The 21,800-nt window shown below is 39.9% G+C and overlaps 1 pseudogene; it reads left to right on the forward strand.

The window, feature by feature from the left end:
• The window catches only part of LOC131181690 (methyl jasmonate esterase 1-like), a 29,854-nt pseudogene extending 8,298 nt beyond the window's left edge, over window positions 1-21,556 (forward strand).
• The last annotated feature ends 244 nt before the right edge of the window (window positions 21,557-21,800 follow it).

Raw genomic sequence — 21,800 nt, forward strand, 5'->3', positions numbered from 1 at the left:
CATAAAATTAAAAATGCGAGAAATTAAAATCAACTTGGATCAAAGAACTAGAGGTTGATGACAGGAATTTAAAATGCTGAAAATTAAAATCAACTTGGATCAAGGAACCAGAGGTTGATGACAAGAAATTAAAAATGCGAGAAATTAAAATAAACTTGGATCAAGGAACCAGAGGTTGATGACATGAAATTAAAAATGTGAGAAATTAAAATAAACTTGGATCAAGGAACCAAAGGTTGATGACAAGAATTTAAAATGCTAAAAATTAAAATCAACTTGGATCAAGGAACCAGAGGTTGATAACAAGAAATTTAAATTTTGAAAATTAAAAATGCTGACAAAGCAAGCCTAACCTGACACGAGAAGTTCTTCCGCGTCGAAGTGTACTTAACAGGATCCCGAAGATAAACGATTAATGGAGGACGAGTCTCAAGACTTAACCTACAACTTCCCATTTCTTACTCACTTCTCAGGATGCCCTTTCGGTTCTCGACTTTCTTCTTATTTCGTGAAAAGTGCCCTTGCGGGTTTTCACTTTCCCCTCTGCATATTTGACTAGAAGCGCTTTTCCGGGTTTTCAACCCTACTTTTTTTTTTTGGCTATCGATCATTTTCTGCAAATCTCATAGCAAATTACATGAGATTATCAATATCCAAATCCTAATCTTATGATAAAATTTTAACAGATTAATAGCGCATAAAATAAAGATGTAGAAGAGAGGTAACATTAAAGTGTGGATATACAAGAAAGATAAATCTGAGTGTAAGTATAAATTAGAGTGTAAGAAGATAAATTAAAGTGAAAGAATGATTTTATTATGGCTTGAGAGAAAAAGGTACAGTCTCAAAGAAAAAGGGTACAAGAATGGATCTCACAGGTTCCTTGTAGTTAACTTTGAAGTCCCTTAACTGCCATTATTTCAAGTATTCTGTTGACAAACATTCGTGCTGTGGTGGCTTATTTCCTTTCCTGGTCTCGTATTCCCTTCCTTATTTCTCCATTTTCTGATTTTAAGGGCGCCCGTTCGGGTTTTCACCCCTAGAATTTTTTTTTTTGCTTGCTTTTTTAGGGTGCCTTTTCGGGTTTTCACCCTTTACTCATTTTACAGAAAGCGCCCTTGTGGGTTTCGCCTTCTTTTGCACATTTTGCTAGGAGCGCCATTTTGGGTTTTCACCCCTACCTTTTTTTTTTTTAGGCATAATACCTTTTGACAGCATCTGCATTCACGGGTCTTGGGAATTCCTCGCCGTCCATGTGGATCAAGATCAGGGCACCACCAGAAAATGCCTTTTTAACTACATAGGGTCCCTCATAGGTTGGCGACCATTTGCCCCAGGCATCATTTTGATTTGGAAGAATCTTTTTCAGGACCAGATCCCCTGGTTGAAATTTGCGTGGGTGAACGCCTTTGTCAAATGCCCTAGCCATTCTTCTTTGGTATAATTGCCCATGACACGCTACTGCTAACCTTTTCTCGTCTAGCAAATTCAATTAGTCTAACCTTGATTGGATTCATTTTGACTCATCAATTCCTGATTCTTTCAAAATTCTCAGGGAAGGGATTTCTACTTCAATAAACAAAATAGCTTCCATTCCGTAAACCAATGAGTATGGAGTTGCCCTAGTTGATGTTCTTGCGGAGGTCTGGTATGCATGAAGAGCATAGGGAAGCATATCATGCCAATCTCCACAGGTGACGGTCATTTTTCGGATTATTCTTTTAAGATTTTTGTTAGCGATTTCTACCGCTCTATTCATCTGGGGACGATATGGTGAGGAATTGAGATGTCGGATCTTGTATTAGTCACATAAACTTTGGACCTTCGAACCATTCAAATTCTTGGCATTGTCAGTGACGATTTCGCTGGGGAGGCCATGTCGGCAAATGACATTATTTCAGAGGAATTTGATAAATGTGTTTTGCGTGATGTGGGCATATGACGTTGCTTTGACCCATTTAGAAAAGTAGTCAATAGCTACCAAGATGAACCTATGCCCATTGGATGCCTTGGGGTTAATGAGACCAATTACGTCGATTCCTCACATTGCGAAAGGCTAAGGTGAAATGAGATTGAACAATTGATGAGGCGGAACGTTTATCGGATCCGCATAGATTTGACATTTATGACATTTCCTAAGTACTGATGCGCTTTCTCCATAGTAGTCCGTATATCCTGCCTCATGATTTGCTTGGCCATCATATGTCCATTAGCATGGTTGCACAATTCCCCTCATGAGTCTCGAAAAGGATCCTCCTTGCTTCTTTTGCATCTAAGCATCTCAACAATTCGCCATTGAAGCTCCTTTTGTACAGAATTTCATCGCTGGGAAATTATCCCAAAGCTAATCTCATGATCATTCTCCTTTCATTTCTGCTTGCGCCCGGAGGGTATTCCTTGGTTTTGACGTAGACCTCGATATCATGGTACCAGGGCTTGCCATCGATTACTTCCTCGACCATGAAACAGTAAGCTGGCTCACCCCTTGCTTTGATCCGCAATACCTGAGTTGTCTGCCCCTCTTCCATTTGAGCCATGACAGCCAGAGTGGCTAAGGCATCCGCGAATTGATTCTTGTCCCGACTGAGGTGAGTGAAAGAAATTTCTTCAAATTTCTTGATCAGTTCCAATAGGTACTTTTGATATGGGATCAGCTTCGGGTCCTTGGTTTGCCATTCTCCCTTGACTTGATAAATGATCAAGGCCGAATCTCCATACACCTCTAACTTTCTGACTTTCATTTCGATGGTAACCTATAAACCCATCACACAGGCTTCGTATTCTACGATGTTGTTGGTGCAATCAAATATTAACTTGATAGCTATCGGGAAGTGTTTTCCGTCAGGGGATACCAACACAGCTCCGATCCCATTACCAGATAAGTTGACAGCTCCGTCAAAATATATTTTCCACATGTCAGCTGGTTCCTTTTCCTCACCGTCGACCTCATTAACATGGTCATCAGGGAATTCGAAATCCAGAGCTTCATAATCTTGGATAGGGTTTTCTACTAGGAGATTAGCGATTACGCTCCCTTTTACCGCCTTTCTGGTCATATAAACAATATCATATTGAGAGAGTATGACTTGCCATTTTGCTATCCTCCCTGGCACGAATGGGCTTTTAAATACATACTTGATGGGATCCATCCGGGAGATGAGCCATGTCTTATGATTCAACATGTAGTGTTTAAGCCGATTCGCCGTCCAAGCTAACGCGCAACAAGTTTTCTCTAGGAACGAGTACCTTGACTCGCAATCATTGAATTTCTTGCTCAGGTAATAAATGGCCCTCTCCTTTCGACCTGTGTCATCATGTTGCCCTAAAACACATCCCATTGAACTCTGTTGGACTGTCATGTATAGGATCAACGACTTTCCTGCCACTGGAGGGACCAATATCAACGGGTTTGACAAGTACTGTTTAATTTTCTCGAAAGCCTCTTGACAAACTGAATTCCATTGAGTGGTGTTATTCTTTATGAGTAGTCTAAAGATGGGTTCAGCTTTAGCAGTGAGGTTGGAAATGAATCTCAAGATGTAGTTTAGTTTTCCCAGGAAACTGCGCACCTCCCTTCTGTCTTTGGGGATGGCATTTCTTGAATGGCTCAAATTTTGTCTGGGTCTACTTCTATTCCCTTCTCACTTACTATGAACCCCAATAGCTTTCCAGATCTAGCCCCAAACACACACTTGGCTGGGTTCAATTTCAATTGATACTTCCTGAGTTTTTCGAATACTTTCCTTAGCACTTGCACATGACTTTCTCTCTCTCTGGATTTGATGATCATATCATCCACATACACCTCTATTTCTTTGTGCATCATGTCATGGAATAATGTGACCATAGCACGTTGGTAGGTAGCTCCAGCATTCTTTAACCCAAATGGCATGACCCGATAACAAAACACCCCCCACTGAGTGATAAAAGCAGTCTTATCCTTGTCTTCTTCATCCATAGGGATTTGGTTGTACCCTGGTGCCCCGTCAATGCACGAACATCTACCCAATCCTGCAGCATTATTGACCAGCACGTCTATATGTGGGAGAGGGAAATCATCCTTCAAGCTCACTTTATTAAGATCCCTGTAGTCAACACATACCCTGACTCTCTCGTCTTTCTTCATTACCGAGACAACATTAGCTATCCACTGAGGGTACTTGACCACTTCTAAAAATCCAGCATCGTATTACTTTTTGACTTCATCCCTAACTTTAAGCAGAGTATCGGGATTCATCCTTCTTAACTTCCATTTTACTGGAATTGTCCCGGGAATTAGGGGAATCTTGTATGTCACTATCTGATGGTCTAATCCGGTCATATCGTCGTAACTCCATGAAAATACATCCAAGAATTCCTTGAGCAATCTGACCATATCTTCTAATTCTCCACTTCCCATAATCTTAAGTTCCCTCTTTAATTCTTCAGTCCCTAGGTTTATGGTGTGAGTTTCGTCCCCATAAGGCACCAGGGAAGGTTCGTCTCTTTCACCCCATTCTTCTATAGGTTCTTCTTCAGAATCACTTGAAGTAATGGCAGTTATGGGAGTTTCAAAATTAACATGAGGAATTTCTGAGTCTATTGAATTATTGGGCATTAATTGATGAATGGTCCTGAAGAAACGAAAGTGGAGTATATTATAAGAATGGATTTTAAGAAAAAGAGAATTGGATGCAAAATGCACTATTAATTCATTAACACTTAAATTATAAGAAGAGGGTCCATTTACAACGTTACACTTGTCACCATGGACAGAATGATCAAGTGTAGATAACAAAAGTACTTTACTCAAGATTGAGCATAGGAAGATCTTCTTCTTCCCAATTATCTAGCTCTTGCCCCTCAGCAATTGGTGACATCAAGGCTTCATATAGGGAGTCCAGTTGTATGACATCAACATATGGTTCTTCGGGAAATTCTTCACCTTTCTCCCGATTCTCAATGGTTGATTTGGTGAAGACATCTGTGATTTTCGGGACAACTTTCGTTTTCCTGACTCTCTGGTCAAATCTCTGATTGCGAAGCATGTTCCTCCTCCAAAATCGCCCATCCATAAGAACATCTTCTTCATATCCCTGGCCGAAACAGCCGATCTTCTGAAGAGCTGGTATGGGTTTAACAATTCCTTGCAATGCGGCACCCAATCCCTTGCCTACCTCATATCCACTTTTAAGCATTACCTTTGCAACCATAGTTGAAGCCCCTTCATTCCTCAGGGTAGTTTCTTGCAATTCTAGAGCCTGGAAAGAACTTTCCAAGGACCTTTCAGTTGTTTCCACAAAAGGAAGCGATTGCGGCTTGGTGACCAGCATGGCTTCTTCCCCCCTTACAGTGATGATCCTGCCACCCATGATGTATTTAATTCTCTGGTGCAGGGTCGAAGGTACGGCATTTGCTGAATGGATCCAAGGTCTCCCTAACAGCATGGTGTATGCAGGTTCAATGTCCATTACTTGGAATGTCACGTCGAAAGTGCATGCCCCATTTTGGAGCCTCAAATCGATGTCTCCCAGTACCTCCCTTCTTGTGCCGTCAAAGGCTCTTACCACCATAGCACTTTGGCATATATTTGATCGGTCGATAGGTAGCCTTGCCAAGGTGGCATTGGGCAAGACGTTAAGGGCAGATCCGTTGTCGATCAAGACTTTGGCGACTATGCACCCTTTATATTTGGCTATCACATGTAAGGCTTTGGTGTGCTTCAAGCCAGCCGGGTCTATCTCCTCTTCCGAGAAAGTGATAAAACTGGATGCCTGTATTTGCCCAACTATTTTCTCGAATTGCCCTGGCGTGATATCGGGGTTTACAAAGGCCTGATCCAGGATCTTTTGTAGGGCTTGGCGATGCACTTCCGAGCTCAAAATCAGTGACAGCAACGAAATCCGGGCAGGCGTCTTCCTCAGTTGTTCGACAACATCATATTCACTCTGCTTCATTATTTGAAGCAATAGCTCCTCTTCTCCCCTTGGTTCAGTAGGTTCTCCTTTCTCGACTTTCTCAACCCCCTCTTCCATGTTCTCTTGTGGCTCTCCCATTTTTACTTTCCCCTTGTTCTTTTCCCTCTCATCATTCCCGTAACATCTCCTACTTCGGGTTATAAATTCTACCTCTCGCTCTGGAAGGGGAGCAGTTGCTGGTTGTGACAGGTTTTGGGTTTGATTAGGGAGTAGCATCGCCGGAGGGTCCGACGTAAGTCATTTTGAAGTGCTCGTGGGGAGAGAAGCACGGTTTAGGAGGGGTCATGGGTGGAGTATGTGTATAGGTAAGGTTAGGAGCTGAGGTGCTACTGGATGCCTCTTAAGTGAAGACTTGGAGATTGTAGTTCCAAGGCACTGCATGAGTGTTTGTGACAGGGAGTTGAGGCAGGGTTCGGATGACTGTTATTGGTGGTGGTGGTGTTGGTGAGTTGAGAGCAGAAAAGGTTAAATTAGGATTGGGGGTGGAGACATTCTGGCCAAATCTGGCCGTGTTCACTTCGCCCTTTACTTTTGACCTCTTTTGATATCTCAAAATTTTGAGGGACAGCATCCTCTGGGACCTCTTGCCGGAATCCCTCACAGTTGCATAGCTCATGATTAGCTGCTCCTCCATTGTAGGAGCATCCCGTATCACTTTCTGACCCTGATGCCTAAGGGAAAAGGTAGCCTTCCCTTACTGCTATTGCAAAAATTTCCTCGAAATGAGGAATCAATTGTTCTTCCTCTGCAGTTGACTTTTCATCTTCAGGTTCTACCGTGTTTACACCACTGCCCGTACCATGACTGGGCAGGGGGTTTGAAGTGACATTGGGGAGAGAACCGTTTCCTTCAATCTTTAACCACCCATTTCTGATCAGGGTTTGTACTCTTCTCCTAAGAGCTCCGCAATTATCAGTCGAGTGCCCGAGTGCCCCTCCATGATATTCACATCGAGCACTGGCATCATACCACCTGGGGTATGGTGGCTGAATTGGATCAAGGGGGATTGGCACTATCTGATTTATATCGAGGAGGTATCGGTATATTTCACTGAGTAGGAGGGAGAGGGGTGGATCAAGATTTCTCTGTGGTCTAGGATTATTTTTGGGAGGAGGTGTTCTTGATTGAACAGGTTGAGGAGGCAGTCTAGGTTGGTAAGCTGCTTGCGTTGGATACTGTGGGCGTGGGTGAGGATAATTTGGAAAAGGGGATGGAACATTTGCTATTATTGGGCCATGAGCAGGAGGATATGGTCGAAAAATATTCTGAGAGAGTGGAGGTTGGGCTTGTCGGGTGATGGAGTGCACACCACCTTCCTTCTTCTTACCAAAGCTGTCAGTCTTCTTTGCAGGATTCTCAGTCAACTCCTGCAATCGTCCTAACCTTAGGTTAGCTTCGATTCTTTCACCAGCTTGGATGATATCTGAGAAGCTGTTAGAGGTGTTTCCAATCATAGGAGCCTTTAACGTTTCAATGAATAAGGAGCAGAGTTCATTATTGGTAACCAGAGGATACACCTCCGCTGCTTTCTCTCTCCATCTCTGGGCATACTCCTTAAAACTTTCCCTTTCTCTCTGCACCAGATTTTGGAGGTCTCTCCTTGTGGGGGAGACATCATAGTTTGAATTTATACTATTTTAGGAAAGCGTCGGCCAGATCTTTCTAGGAGAGCAGTTTGCTCCTATCTAGTTGAATGCACCATCTCAGGGCTGCCCTAGAGAGACTCTCGTGGAAGAAGTGGACCAGGAGTCTATCATCTTCCATAAGGGCGGACATCTTGGTGATGTAAGTAGCTAGGTGAATGCGAGGGTCTGAATTCCTAGTGTATTTGTTGAAGTCCGGGACTTTGAATTTGGGTGGCACCACCACATCCGGCACCAATCTTAGTGATGAAACATCAACCGAACCATACATATTTAGGCCCTCTATTGCCCTTAATCTTTCTTTAAGAGCAGAAGCTCCTCATTCTCTCTTGTTCTGCTCTCTCCTGCTGCATGAGCTACTCCCCCTGTTGGGAGATAAGGGGCAGGGTGAACTGGAGGGATTGGGATAGAAGGGTGTAGCTCGGCATTAGAGACAGCCGGGTAGTAGGGTCGGTAAGTCATTATTTAGGAGGGTCGGATTGACAGTGATTGTCAGATTCGGAATAGGCAGCTGAAAAGTAAAAGAGTTTAAAGCTTGGTGAGAATCAACCGTTGTAGGAAGTGGGGGAGGTAACAGCAAATTTGGTTCTGAGGGAGGCTTGTTCTGGGATATCTCCTTCATTAATTTCATGAGCTCCGAGACTTGATCTCTCAATTCGAAAAGTTGTCCCTGTAGGTTTTGGACTTATTCCTGATCTTCCATTATCTTCTTCATTCGTGATCTTGTTAAGTACACTCGTCTCGGTCGAACTGCTTGTTTGGTCAGGCTTGCTTTGCTTGAAACAATGTTGATTTCCTATGGAAAAAAAATCATTAAATGAATTTCAAATTTTGTTAAAAATTAAAGGTCCTAATTTGGACAAAGGATACGGTGGCATCTGAAAGCCAGGAGTGGGATCTGTAGAAGGATAATTGCATCAATTTTATCATGGCATCACTCGATAGTCTAACGGTGAATGACTGGATCGAATGCGTGTCTATGATACTTGTCCATATGGCACATTTGTCTTTTCGCATAACCCTAGTGAGGATAGTTCCTACAGGAGTCATACTATTCATTCACAATTTTGCTAAACAATGGTCCAAAGTGATTTTATTAATCAAATAGTTCATAGATAGCATTTTACAATTGCCTAGGCTCAGGGAGACTTTTTAGAATGCAATGGCATCTTTTGAGATACTCGTAGAGCCTTTCCTCTTGTCGGGCGGGGTTGAATGTTTTCAAGGCATATTCGGATTCTGGCAAGAGCTCTTGTTTCCCTCGTGCTATCATTCTCTCCAGCTGGTTAACATTTTCTCTAAGCTCTTAATAGAGAGTAGCTTGTTTTTCTTTTTCCTTTCTTTCCTTAGTACACTCCTTCAAAATATCATTGATAAGCTGTGCTTGCTCTTTTAGTTTGAGCTTCTTCTTTTTGCCCTCTTGTTTATACTCTTCCATGAGTATCTCTTGGCATTTCATTTTCTCTTACAATTCGTCAGTCTGAACTCCTGCCTCTCTTACTGCGCCTTAGAGGGAGATCTTTTCCCTTTCCCACCGCATTTCTTGTTTCTCAAATTTCGCCTTTTCTGTCATTGCTTCTTCCCTGAGCCTTTTTACCTCTCTTTTGAGGATTTGCTGTTGGTCCTCCAACTGCCTTATCTGTTCTAGCAATTGCTGGTTCTCAGCACCAATCTTTGCAGAGAGCTGACCAACTGAGTATTAGCTTCTTTTGAAAGAACATTCTGCTGGGGGATGCTACTTTCAGGTTCTGTTGGCTCGGCAGTTGTGTATCCTTGATCCCTGTTGGCCCTCCATCTAAGGTAATCTTTCGTGGCACCCAGCCCTTTAGGCGATCTTTCCATCATAGTTATGCTCTCCCAGGATTTGCGGAATACTTTCAATTCTTCCTCGCTACCGAGTTCATGATAAAAATGACCTTGATGGTATTCTTCAACACTGAGTGCGGACTGGGTTGAACTGAACTGCCTCATTACCAATGCTGGGATGTAACTCGTGTATCCGATCACTCCGATCAAAGATACCGAATAATTACTCCCTGTGCTGAATAAAATAGGCTAACCCGACGTCCACAATTTCCTCCAGCAGTAGTTGTGACTGTTGAAGCTTAGAATCTGCTCTTGCCATCGCAGCTGCTCTTTGGGCCGACATTAATCTAGCCATTTTCTCAATAAGTGGCTGGTCAGGGTACCAAGTTAACCCCTTTGTCTCTAGAGGACACATGTGACTGAGAATCCAGAGGTGTAACAACTGAGAACAGCACTTAATAGATACCCTGCCTTGTTGTCGATAATAAGTAAGAGTCAATAGAGTCTCTGCAAGGATTGCCAGTATCAGGTTGACCTTCTGCTTTTCTACTGCCTAAAACATCTCCGCGACACTGCAGGTTATAATTCCCAAAGGCCCAGGAAATAAGATGAGGCTATAAATCCCCAAAGCTAGTGCTAATGAAGCCTGCTTCCATTGTCCATCCTGGATGTACAAGTCCAACCGCTTCTTGAGGTAGGTCCAATACCACCCATGTGTGTTCCCTTTGGTAATTTCTCTTGCCTTTGCTTCCTCCGGGGGAATCCCCAACATATGCGCAAACTGTTTCCAAGTCTGCCTATGCTCGAGTTGTAAGTAGATCTTATTCTGTGCCATATAAGGAATCTCTAGCAGCGCTTGATATTCTTTCATAATAGGGGTCGTATCGATGTCGTTGAAGGAGAACACCCCATACTTGGGATTCCAAATTGACAACATGGCCTTTAGCGCCGAAATTTGGACTTTGATCCGTATCAAGGTAGCAATCATCCCATATTTTTCCTCGAACTTCGCCTTGACATGATCTGGAAGCGATTTCCAACTATTGGATAGACCCTCGAGACCGGTCATTCTGACTTTGACCTCGCTTGGGTCTAATGGAGGTAACAGGCCAGTATCTGCCCCGGTGACATCACTTTGTGGGGATACTGAACTATGAGGCGATTTGGACCATGGTCTAGCATTCTGTTCTTGTCTAAGAACTTCTTCCGTCGACTGACTCGAGGATGCCATGTTAAAATTGACGTTTATTCTTTTACAGACCCTAATTCTGTGATGCCTGTGGGAGAAAACCCGTTAGCAGAACAAATTCAGGTAATCCTAAATTATACTATTGGTGGGGCGATACCTACACATCTATCAAAATAGGAAGATGTGTAGATCGTTTTAATAGTATAATTCAAAATTACCCTCAAAATTAATAAACACAAGAAAACACAAATAGAGTAGGGTGAGAGCAAGTATGTCCCTTTTATCCTAAAATAGGGAGAATCCTAGTACTGGGTAAGTGCTATCTAATTGAATAGTTCTATCTTATGAGGTAGTTTGCTACGGTTCCAGCTACTGTGATAGTTTAGCTCAAGGTCTAATTTTCTAAAAGCCACAGGTTCCTAAATTGCCCCTACTGCAAACAGTAGAGCCCCATTCCATCACCATGATACTAATGGGAGAATTCCACGGGTATCGCAATAGATGGAACGAGTTTCAATCTGAGCAGAAGCCTTCATAGATACTAACGGGGTAAAACCCACAGGTACCGCTACATAACTCCCTCCTACTTCCCTAAAGGGTAAGAAAGCCCGAGTATAGGGCTGAAGTGTGTGAGGATATTGTGTAAGTACTCAGTGTGTGAAGGGACACATTTACCTCTTCCCTTCGTGGGGATTTTATTTACATTTTTTTGACGAAAGTTGCTGTAGGAAATAAGACAAGCAAAAATGGTTAGAACAATCAATATATCAAGATTTTCAAATTTTGCAAATTAAACCCCCTCTTAATTACGAATTCAATTTATATGAGCATAAAACTAAATCTATTCTTGGACCTCTAAACCAGGGTAAAAAAAAATAAGTCCCCAGTGGAGTCGCCAAGCTGTCGCAAGGTATTTTGCGATCGCCCGAACGAAGCTCTTCACCGAAGTGGGAAAAGTGAGGAGTCACCACTCTAATTTTGAGGGAAATTAAAGAAAACCATTTTGTGAAAATAAATCAAAAGGAAACCACTTCAAAAAAAAAAAAAAAAAAAAGAGATTCTAGATTTGGGGTCCGTATACAGGCGGGGAAGGTGTTAGGCACCCCGCCTCGTCCCTCAACGAGGGTGAACAGATTTAATGTTATGCTCTTTATAAATTAAAAAGATAATTAGAGGGTTGGGATAAGGATGATGTTAATCCTTTGTGCATAATAAAGGAGTGTTCGATATTTCACTTATTTTGGGTTGCCCAAGAACACGAGTTCGTGAGATGGCCCTTTAGTGAATAGGTGTCAAATAAAGTTATCTTGTATATTGGAGTTGTATTATTTTAATTTTGATTTCGTTAAGAGAGCTCGGATAAGAAGTTTCTACCGATCTCTAGATATGTTTTATTAAGAGTTTTAGGCTAGAAATTTCGGATAAGAACTCTCCTTTGATCTCCACATATTTTATTGAGGTTTTGGTTGAGAAACGGGTAAGAACTCTCCCCCGATCTCTTAGAGTGTTAGGTTTAAAAATTTAAATGAAGGATCTCGGATAAGAACTCTCCTTCGATCTTCGTGTTTTATTTAAATGAGAATCGGATAAGAACTCTCCCCCGATCTCTTAGAGTGTTCGGTTCAAAATTTAAATGAAGGATCTCGGATAAGAACTCTCATCTGATCTCTGTATTTTAATTAAACGAGAATCAGGTAAGAACTCTCCCCCGATCTCTTAGAGTGTTCGGTTCAAAATTTAAATGAAGGATCTCGAATAAGAACTCTCCTCCGATCTCCGTATTTTAATTAAATGAGAATCAGGTAAGAACTCTCCCCCGATCTCTTAGAGTGTTCGGTTCAAAATTTAGATGAAGGATCTCGGATAAGAACTCTCCTTCGATCTCCGTATTTTAATTAAATGAGAATCAGGTAAGAACTCTCCCCCGATCTCTTAGAGTGTTCGTGATATAAGATCAAACTTTTCAACGATTTCCTAGGTGATTACCTTGTCAGAACTCTTTGGCCAGCTATATCCTATCTCTTTTGGTTACTAATCTGGGATCTGATCTTATCTCGATTCCCACTCTATTATGCTATCTCCTGGACTCGTTTAGTAACCTGACCTCATAACTTTTTCTCTGAGCTACTATTCAACCTTTGGTTATTTTTATTTGTTCGAAAAAAAAAACTTTCACGTTAAGATACTTCTACCAATATTTTATTAAGTTACCTACATGTTGCCCACAACCAGAACACCTATTTTCGAATGAAATGAAAGCTAAGGAGAAATAAATAAGGTTCACGGACGAATAGAAGAAGTAAACATCGGGAAATAACTATCAGCCTGAATAATCTACATTGGGATTTTAGTGCTACTGAACTTAATGGAAATTTGAAAAATAAAAACAGATAAACTGAAACACAAGCATCTAGCGAAACAATAGTCTAGACACTTACCTGTGGGAGGTTGAGACTCTTGAGCTAACTCTAGTGTCCATGAATCTTGTAGAGGTGGAAGCTGATGGCCAAAAGACTAAAACTTACTCGAAATAACAAGAACTAGGTCAGAATGCAGTTGAGCCGAAGTGATGGTAACTGGGTCGGAATGAGATTAAGCTTAGAGAATAATATGCTGGTATTAGGGTGATGAAGACGAAACCGAACAAAAAATGGTATCGCAGAGTAATGAACAGACTGAAAATGAAGATTTTCAGGGTCCAAGACTCCTTCAATGGAGATACTTAAAAAAACTAGTTTCTAAAGTTTCCCGAAAGCTCAGAATGGCAAAGTAGGAAGACTGAATTAGATTTCAGAGCCTTTTCACTATAATCACCACCACCCTTTTTTGCCCGTCCCTTCTACAGTATTGCATGTAGGTATTTATGGGGAACGGGTGCTTCTAATGAAGGGTCAGGATCTCTCCTGTGGAGACGGAAGGTCTGGATTTCAAAGGACATGATCCGATGTCTGAGAATTAGAGAGAATCAAAATGGACGGCTGGGATCCTATCCAGAATATCCGTCCTTTCTTTTCCTAATCCAACGGCTCAGGATCTTGCCTTACAAGATGGATCCGAGGGCTGGGAATGAAAAGCGTCAAACCTGTCGTCTGCTTTTGATCCAAGGGCTCCGAGTTCGTCCTTGCAAGTATGATCAACAGTGAAGATTGTGATGCATGCACTGCCATAATCGCTTTTGACGTCACAAGAATGTGGGTGATTCTACAAATAAGGCGTGCGGTGAAGATTTGCTCACACCTACAACGCTTTAACTACCTCGGCTCTGATTATGTAGAGAGTTATTGGAAGTCATCTCATCCTCTTCGTGCTTTCCGATCTCTATTCCTTCCAATCTTTCTATTATGACCCTCTTCTTTACCGATCTTTCTCATATCGGGTCCCTCATCGCTTCTCGATCTCTCTCATTCTAGAACTTTCCTCTTTATCCGATCTGCCTAAGTCAAAGCAATTAATTTTTTGATTACCGATGCATCCGCTTCGTTCCTCAGATGCAATAAATGCTCAGGTCCTATATATATGCACCAGCGAAAAAAACTCCTCCACACTTCACTTCTCCTCCTTCCATTTCTCCATTTCTCTTGTTCTAGCTTCTCCGGTGACAATTCCGATCATGGTGACTACTTTTGATCTTTTTCCGACTGTTTTCTTTGCTCCTCGACTGAAAATTTACGATCCTGGTGATCGGAGAAACATGGGAACAATATCTGATGACAGTGAAGGAACCGAACTAATTTATCGATCAGGATAAAAAATGACGATCGTGCCAATCTTGAATCGGTCCACCAGTATAATTGGTGGGCCGATCTCGGGCAAGAGTACTGCTAATTTCAATCTTAATATCAGTGACCACCTCTTGAAGTTCATTTAGCTCCTCACTACATCGGGCGTTCCGACTGCAGCTCGGTTCTAGTCGATGACATCGACGATGACTCCACTCACCATCATGAGAGTCATAGTCACCCATCTGAGCTGCACATCTATCCGATGCCTATGGCTGGCTTTCTGATCAAACACATCTTTTGATTCAGCCATAAGACTAGGCTTTGACATAGGTCCTTACTAGGTAGGATGTAGTGTCGATCTTTAGAGATCGCCCAAATGATGTAATCTAACCTTTAAAGGTTCTCTTAATGATGTAATCCGATCTCTTGAGATCGCCTAAATGATGTAATATGACTTTTTGGAAATGAAATGAAATTTTATTTGAAGGTTATTATTTTATTATTGCATTGGTTGTTTTTATGATCTCTGATGTCCATATCCGATCTGATCTCTAACTAAATCGTCATTAGCCGATCTGCGGCTTTGAAAATTTGCACAATCCAATAACCCTAGCTAGCCGATCTCATTTTATTCGATTTTATTATTGTGTTTCTGGAACCTTCCGTGACGTGTCAGGAAAGCGGGTCGATTCCGCTAACTGAAGCGCCGCTTGGGACTTCCTGAGCATTAAATGCTCAGACGGGTATAAATAGAGGGAGGGTCAATTAGTTGCTCCCTTATGTCACTTTCAACACTTTTCTAGCAATTTCAACATTCTCTCATTTCTTTAAGTATTTCCGGCACCGATCACATTCTGCTAAGGGTTTTGATCCTTTTCTTAATTAAACTTCTTTGGTTTCTTTAAGAATGAGTGGCGCCGAGGGTCAGAGAGCTGCGAGCCTGTCTTCTATCCATGTTTCGTGGACCTCGAAAGAGGGAGACATAATTAGATCGAGTGGTTAAACCAGCATGACCCTTGTTCCAGTAAATGGTCCGGCTGCCAGACCGAGGCGAGGGGCATCTTTGAGGAGAGACAACTTGCCAATTGATGAGTTGCCTTCAGTCTTGAGAGAAACTGATCTCCAATCTATAAGCTAGGAGTACAATCTGCTGATCGACTCTTTTGAACTGATCAAATGCCATGGCGATCATTGGGCCGACCACTTCTTTGATGAGGGCGATCTCATCATGGTGTATGAAGAGCAACTGAAGGCCGGGCTCCATTTTCCCTTGGATGAATTTTACAAGGCTGTCCTAAAATTCCACCATGTCTCGGTAGCCCAAGTGCATCCGAACTCCTGGCGGACTCTAATAGCCTTTCGGAGCCTCTACCAAGCTATGGGACTAGAACCCACAGCCAAAGTTTTTATCGAGCTACATAGGCTCGCCCGAAGGAAGGATGATGAGTTCTAGTTCTTCCAAGCTAAGCCCAATTGTTGTCTCTTTACCGATCTCCCTTCTTCATTGAAGAATTGGAAGAACCGGTTCTTTATTTTGAGGAGCAAGATTCGGAACGGCTTTGAGGGCATCCCACAGAGTTGGCAACACCTGGTCGCTCCGATCCCAAAAAAGATCACCTTGAATAAGGACAAAGACGCCATAGTGAAAGAGTTAAAGTCTCAGGCGTCAACTCAGAAATTCTCTTGCTTAGACGCGTTGATAGCCGAACTAAAGTATTGGATGATGCGGCTGATCACTGACGAAGAATACGAGCTTTAGCTCTCTGACCTTGGCCCTGGTACTACCCATATCTCTAGTCTCTGAATCTTAGTGAACTCACTCAGTTCTTTATACAGGTATGGCGGGCGGCGATGCTTCCAAGGAGAGCCGCAAATGAAAGAGGGAGGTCTCCAGGGAAGTGAGGGCAATGAAGGGGGTCACCATTGTTGATGCTCAGACCCCTCATCATGAATCAGTAGAGGTGCCGAGCTCTCCTCCACGATCTCAGGAGCAACCGATCTCTGAGGTAGAGGTCATCACCTCGGCTCCTCAACAAATCGAGCTTCCACCTCCTCCTCCTCCGATCTCTTCCAATGTAGAAGGAGTCTTCCACCCCATGGTCGAAGCTTTCCCTGGTGCTCAACTTCTGATCCTATCATTGGAAAGGAATCGCTCTATAAGGGGGAATCCCAACCTGGCCAAAGTCATGGGAGCTTCTATCTGCTTCCAAGAAAATCGAAACCGATTGGCAGAGGAGAGCATGGATGACATCTTAGCTTAGACAATGAGCTTGTGCTTAGAAGCCATTGCTAATCAGCACGTACTCAGAGAGAAAGCCCATGCCTTAAAGAAGGAGATCCTTAAGGCGGTCCAAGATGCCTCACCAAGACAAGCTCACTCTCCTCCTCCGCTAAAGACTACATCACCGTAATGGAAGAGCGAATGAGGCATTATGAAGAGAGGATAACGGAGGTGGAACGAGAACTTAAAGACTCCCAGCTGGTCGATCTGTCGATCTCGCTCATTATGCTGAAGACCTTCGAGCGAAGGAGGAAGAGCTCCGAGGATGAGGAACTTCAAGCTAAGGAAGAGGAGAGCACTACAAAGGAGGCCGGGGCTTATGTGAATGCCCATAATGACCTTATGGCTGAGCTGAAGAAGCGGTACTCTGAAGAGGACTTCTCCTGGATGAACGAGCTCGCCCCAGAGGACGAAGATGAGAGCGATGAAGATCCAGAGAGAGTGAGAGAGAATGAGAGAAATGATGATGTACTTAGAGAACAGGCTGGGGGAGACCCTCCAGCCGAATGACTTGTAAATTTTTATTTTGAAATGAAGTAAAGTCCTCTATTTTATTCAATTTCTTAATGAGATCGGAAAGTGCCCCAATTGTATGATTACTTAATTTTTTGAACGTATTAGAACATCAAACTTAAAAGCAACTATTAATCAAAGTATAAGAGATCAGAAAAACATTGTAAGCGTGAGATTAGACTAAGCCATGACCAAACACCGGGTATAACTTTAGAACATTAGAATTGGAAAGACTTGATTCGAATTCTTAAGATCAGAATCATCATTAAATCTGACAGAACCTTAACTTTATTTTAAGGAATATCCGATATACAAGTGAGGAACCCGATTCTAGCATTAGCTAAACAACTTTCCATAATATTTATAAAGAGAGATCGGGAGGCAAGACTGGAGGGTATGGAGACCTGAAATTTGTTCGAACCCCTCTGATAAGAGATCTGAAAACAATTAACTGTGGGATCGATTTATTTCATGATCGAGCAATCGATGTGTTTAGAAAAGTCATTTGTGATCGAAGGACGTCGGCTGGGAGTCAATTTAAAGTCCCTTGACCTCGGTGATCGGCCAAAATATAGTGTCGACATCTGTTGTAAAAGGTATAAGTGAACAAATATAATTGTTCTAAGAGATACAAAGTGAATGGTTATATCTATTCTAAGAGGTATAAGTGAATGGTTATATCTATTCCAAAGAGGCATAAGTAAATGGTTGTATATGTTCTGAGAGGCATAAGTGAACATATGTAATTGTTCTAAAAGATACAAAGTAAACGGTTGTATCTGTTGTAAAAGGTATAAGTGAACAAATATAATTGTTCTAAGAGATACAAAGTGAATGGTTGTATCTGTTCTAAGAGGTATAAATGAATGGTTGTATCTGTTCTAAGAGGCATAAGTGAACGGTTGTGTATGTTCTGAGAGGCATAAGTGAACAGATGTAATTGTTCTAAGAGATACAAAGTGAACGGTTGTATCTGTTGTAAAAGGTGTAAGTGAACAGATGTAATTGTTCTAAAAGATACAAAGCAAACGATTGTATTTATTCTAAAAGGTGTAAGTGAACAGATGTAATTATTCTAATAGATACAAAATGAACTATTGTATATGTTCGAAGAGATGCAAATACTTTATAAATAGCAGTTTGGAAACAAAATCTATTAACTTTTCTTTTTTGTCTCTTCTCTTTATTTTTACCTACAATCAACATTATTATTCTTTAATTTATTATTGGAAGAATTTTAAAATTATTGTCTAGATTTATATTTTGATTATTATCCTTGAGGGATCTGCCTAAAACTACCTATAACATAGTGGGGGTTTTACTCTTTGTCAATTTCATTATATTGAAGGAAGCAAATACTCCATATGATATTTATTGCAAATTGACTGAAAATTTTTGTAGAATAATTGCTCAAATTGAGTGTGCTAGTGCTATTGGTAGCTTAATGTATGTTATACATTGCACTACTCCTAATATTGCTTTTGCAATGTGTAAATTGTCAAGATATACTAATAATCCTAGTGTAGAATATTGAAAAGAAATTTGAAGGGTTTTTGGATATTTAAAAAAGGAATTATAAACTATAGATTATTCTGCGATAAATTTCCAATTGTGCTAAAACCATATAAAGAGTTGTATCCATGCAAAGAGTTGTGTCCCTTGGCTAAAAGATGTAACTAAATGAAAAGATGCAATTCTTCTAAATAGTTACATGCATGAAGAGATGAACTTATTGGCCAAAAGGTTGGTATATTCTAAGTAGTAAATATAAGAGCCTTACAAGTCATTTGTAAGAAGTGACAAAAAGACAAATGAGTATGCATTTGTGTGTGTGTGCAAGTTTAGCTTCATTCTTTATTGTTAGATACTCTCATTTTAAACAAGTTGTGAAGCAATTTATTTCTGCAAATAAGGTACATATTTAGACTTTGAATTATTTATGTAGTTCATGTTATAAACATGTGATTATATGATTGACTAGTGAAACAAATATGGTGGAGATCCTAGAGTTATACAAATGCCAATTGGATAAGTAGTACTAAGGATAATAAGTCAACCTTTGGTTGGGTGTCCACTTTAAGTGGAGGTTCTGTTTCTTAGGCATCAAAGAAACAAACTTGTATAACTCATTCTACGGTGAAATCTGAATTTATAACTTTGGCTAATGTTGGTAAAGAAGCAGAATGGCTGAGAAACTTGTTATCGGATATTAAGTTGTGGCCACAACCTGTGCCATCTATTTCTTTATATTGTGATAGTCAAATCATAATGGTTAAAGCTTATAGTAAAATATACAATTGAAAGTATATACATATAAGCTTAAGACATGAAAATGTAAGACAATTAGTCTCTAATGGTGTTATTACCATGTTTATATTAAATCCTATAATAATCTAGTAAATCCTTTGATAAAAGGGCTCTCGAGAGTTATGATCATAAGAACATTTGCTGATTAGGTTTTAGAATATTCCATTAAATTTACTAATGATAGGAACTCTACTTTATAGTATTATTACTAAATAAAATTTAAAGGGTAACAACAAGTCATTAGTAAATGTTGTAATTAAGTACTTAGTGTACTAAGTTAATGGAATGAGGATGTGTATTTATACTCTTAATGAAGTTTAATATTAATATAAAAGAAACTTCACCTATATAAACATAGGAAGTGGTGTCGCTTCAACAAAAGTGAGAATAACTTTTGTAAATATTCACGAAACAGAGGTAGCACAAGGCCATATTCGTGCTAAAATTTTGGTGAACTTTTAAGTCGAACTAAATGATTCGTGTGTGTTGTATTTAGGTTCTATTTAATAGGAATATAGGTTTAAGCTAAAGCCACCATGATTTCTTTAGAACTTTTAAATACTTACACTAAAGAAAGGTTTAAATCGAAAGATACTTTTCATTGCATGAAACAATGAGATCTAACAATATAAGCTAAGTGGGGGATTGTTATAAATAACTTGTATGTTAGATAGTATAGAACTAAATAATTTTTATATTGTTAAAATATAAGAAAGTGAAAAAATGGTAAAAGTGAAATGTGTATAGAATTATATATATATATATATATATATATATATATATAAATAAATATATATTATTCTATTATGGCACTTGACACGTATATGTGTGAAATAAAATAATTATCTTATTGTAATTTTTGTAAATAAATTACGAACAGATGTGTTTATTAACAAGTAGATATGTCTATTAATAAACAGACATGTCAATTCTATACAAACAGTCACAACTATTTGTATAAGTGTCTGTTAATAAATAGATATGCCTATTTTATACAAATAGTCACAACTATTTATATAGGTATCTGTTAATAAACAGATATGTTTTTTACACAAACAGTTATATCTATTGGAGATAGATAGATGTGTCAATCTAGAAAAGGTGTCATAACTTCTCATTCTTTAAATATGGATGAGTTTTTCAATCCAGATATATACTACTTCTACTTCTTCTTCTTTTCTTCTACTCTCTCTAAATTCGGTTCGTATAAAGAGTTCTTAAGTAAAATGTTTAGGAGTTGCTGTCTGCAGATTTCAGGCTTTGTTGTATCATGGAGGTATATTGTCATAACTCAATGAATCTAGTGTGGGCAATTAATACCTTAAAGATAGTGATTCATCACACCTAAAAGCCTATTCTACACCCACTACCTCAACAGAGGTCAGTTCAATCTATCTATATCCAGGTCCTCTTTTATATAATTTATTAGTTATCTGTATTGGAAATATATGCCGTATGCTAGAAGGATTGATACCTATATGGACACTCAATATACATATGATGATGGCCCCAACAATCCTCCAACTTCATTACCGTTTGGACCCAACTGTATGTCAGCCAAGCTGTACCAACTCTCACCACCTGAAGTAACAATATTCCCTTTGTCCATTTTCTCATCATCATACTTTAGAATGAAAAAACTCTCAAAATTTAATTTTTTTTTAATATTATAATTATAAGATAAACACTTGTTTTATTTTTCATGTCTTATCCCAGGATTTAATACTTGGAATGATGTTAATAAGACCTAATCGTCTCTATAGCAATGCTGCAATACAAATTGAAGCAGAGCTTACCAAGGAAAGGCATGGATCAGTTCCAAGAATTTACGTAGTGTGTGGCCAAGATAACATTGTAAAGGAAGATCTGCAGAGGTGGATGATCCAAGAAAATCCACCTGATGAAGTAAAGCTTATCTCTGATTCTGATCACATGGTCATGTTTTCAAAACCACAAGAACTCTGTTCTTACCTCAAGGAGATTGCCAACAAATATTTTTGAATATATTCCCTGAATCTGTGGTAGAATAAATTTATGTGTTTGCTGAATCTTTTTAGGTTTGAGAAGAACCATACTTCTATTGTTTCAGTGAATTGCTTTCAAATGCGAGTCACAATATAAGAAATGTTCCATAGAAATAGAGTGCTTATAGAAGTTTTTAAACAAAAACTATAAATAAAAATTACTAGGGCATTTTAATGGCCACATAAAATTCTATTTACACTTTAATTATCCAATAATAAACATAATTATTATATTTTGATATTTATTAAAGCAATAAAATTATTATTATTTTTTAAAAAGCACGTATTGTTATTATTATTATTATTTAATTATTATTAAATTTTAATAAAAAATTATTTTATAAATAAAAATACACTT

Source organism: Hevea brasiliensis, chromosome 7 (genome assembly GCF_030052815.1).
Source record: "Hevea brasiliensis isolate MT/VB/25A 57/8 chromosome 7, ASM3005281v1, whole genome shotgun sequence".
Classification (NCBI taxonomy): domain Eukaryota; kingdom Viridiplantae; phylum Streptophyta; class Magnoliopsida; order Malpighiales; family Euphorbiaceae; genus Hevea; species Hevea brasiliensis.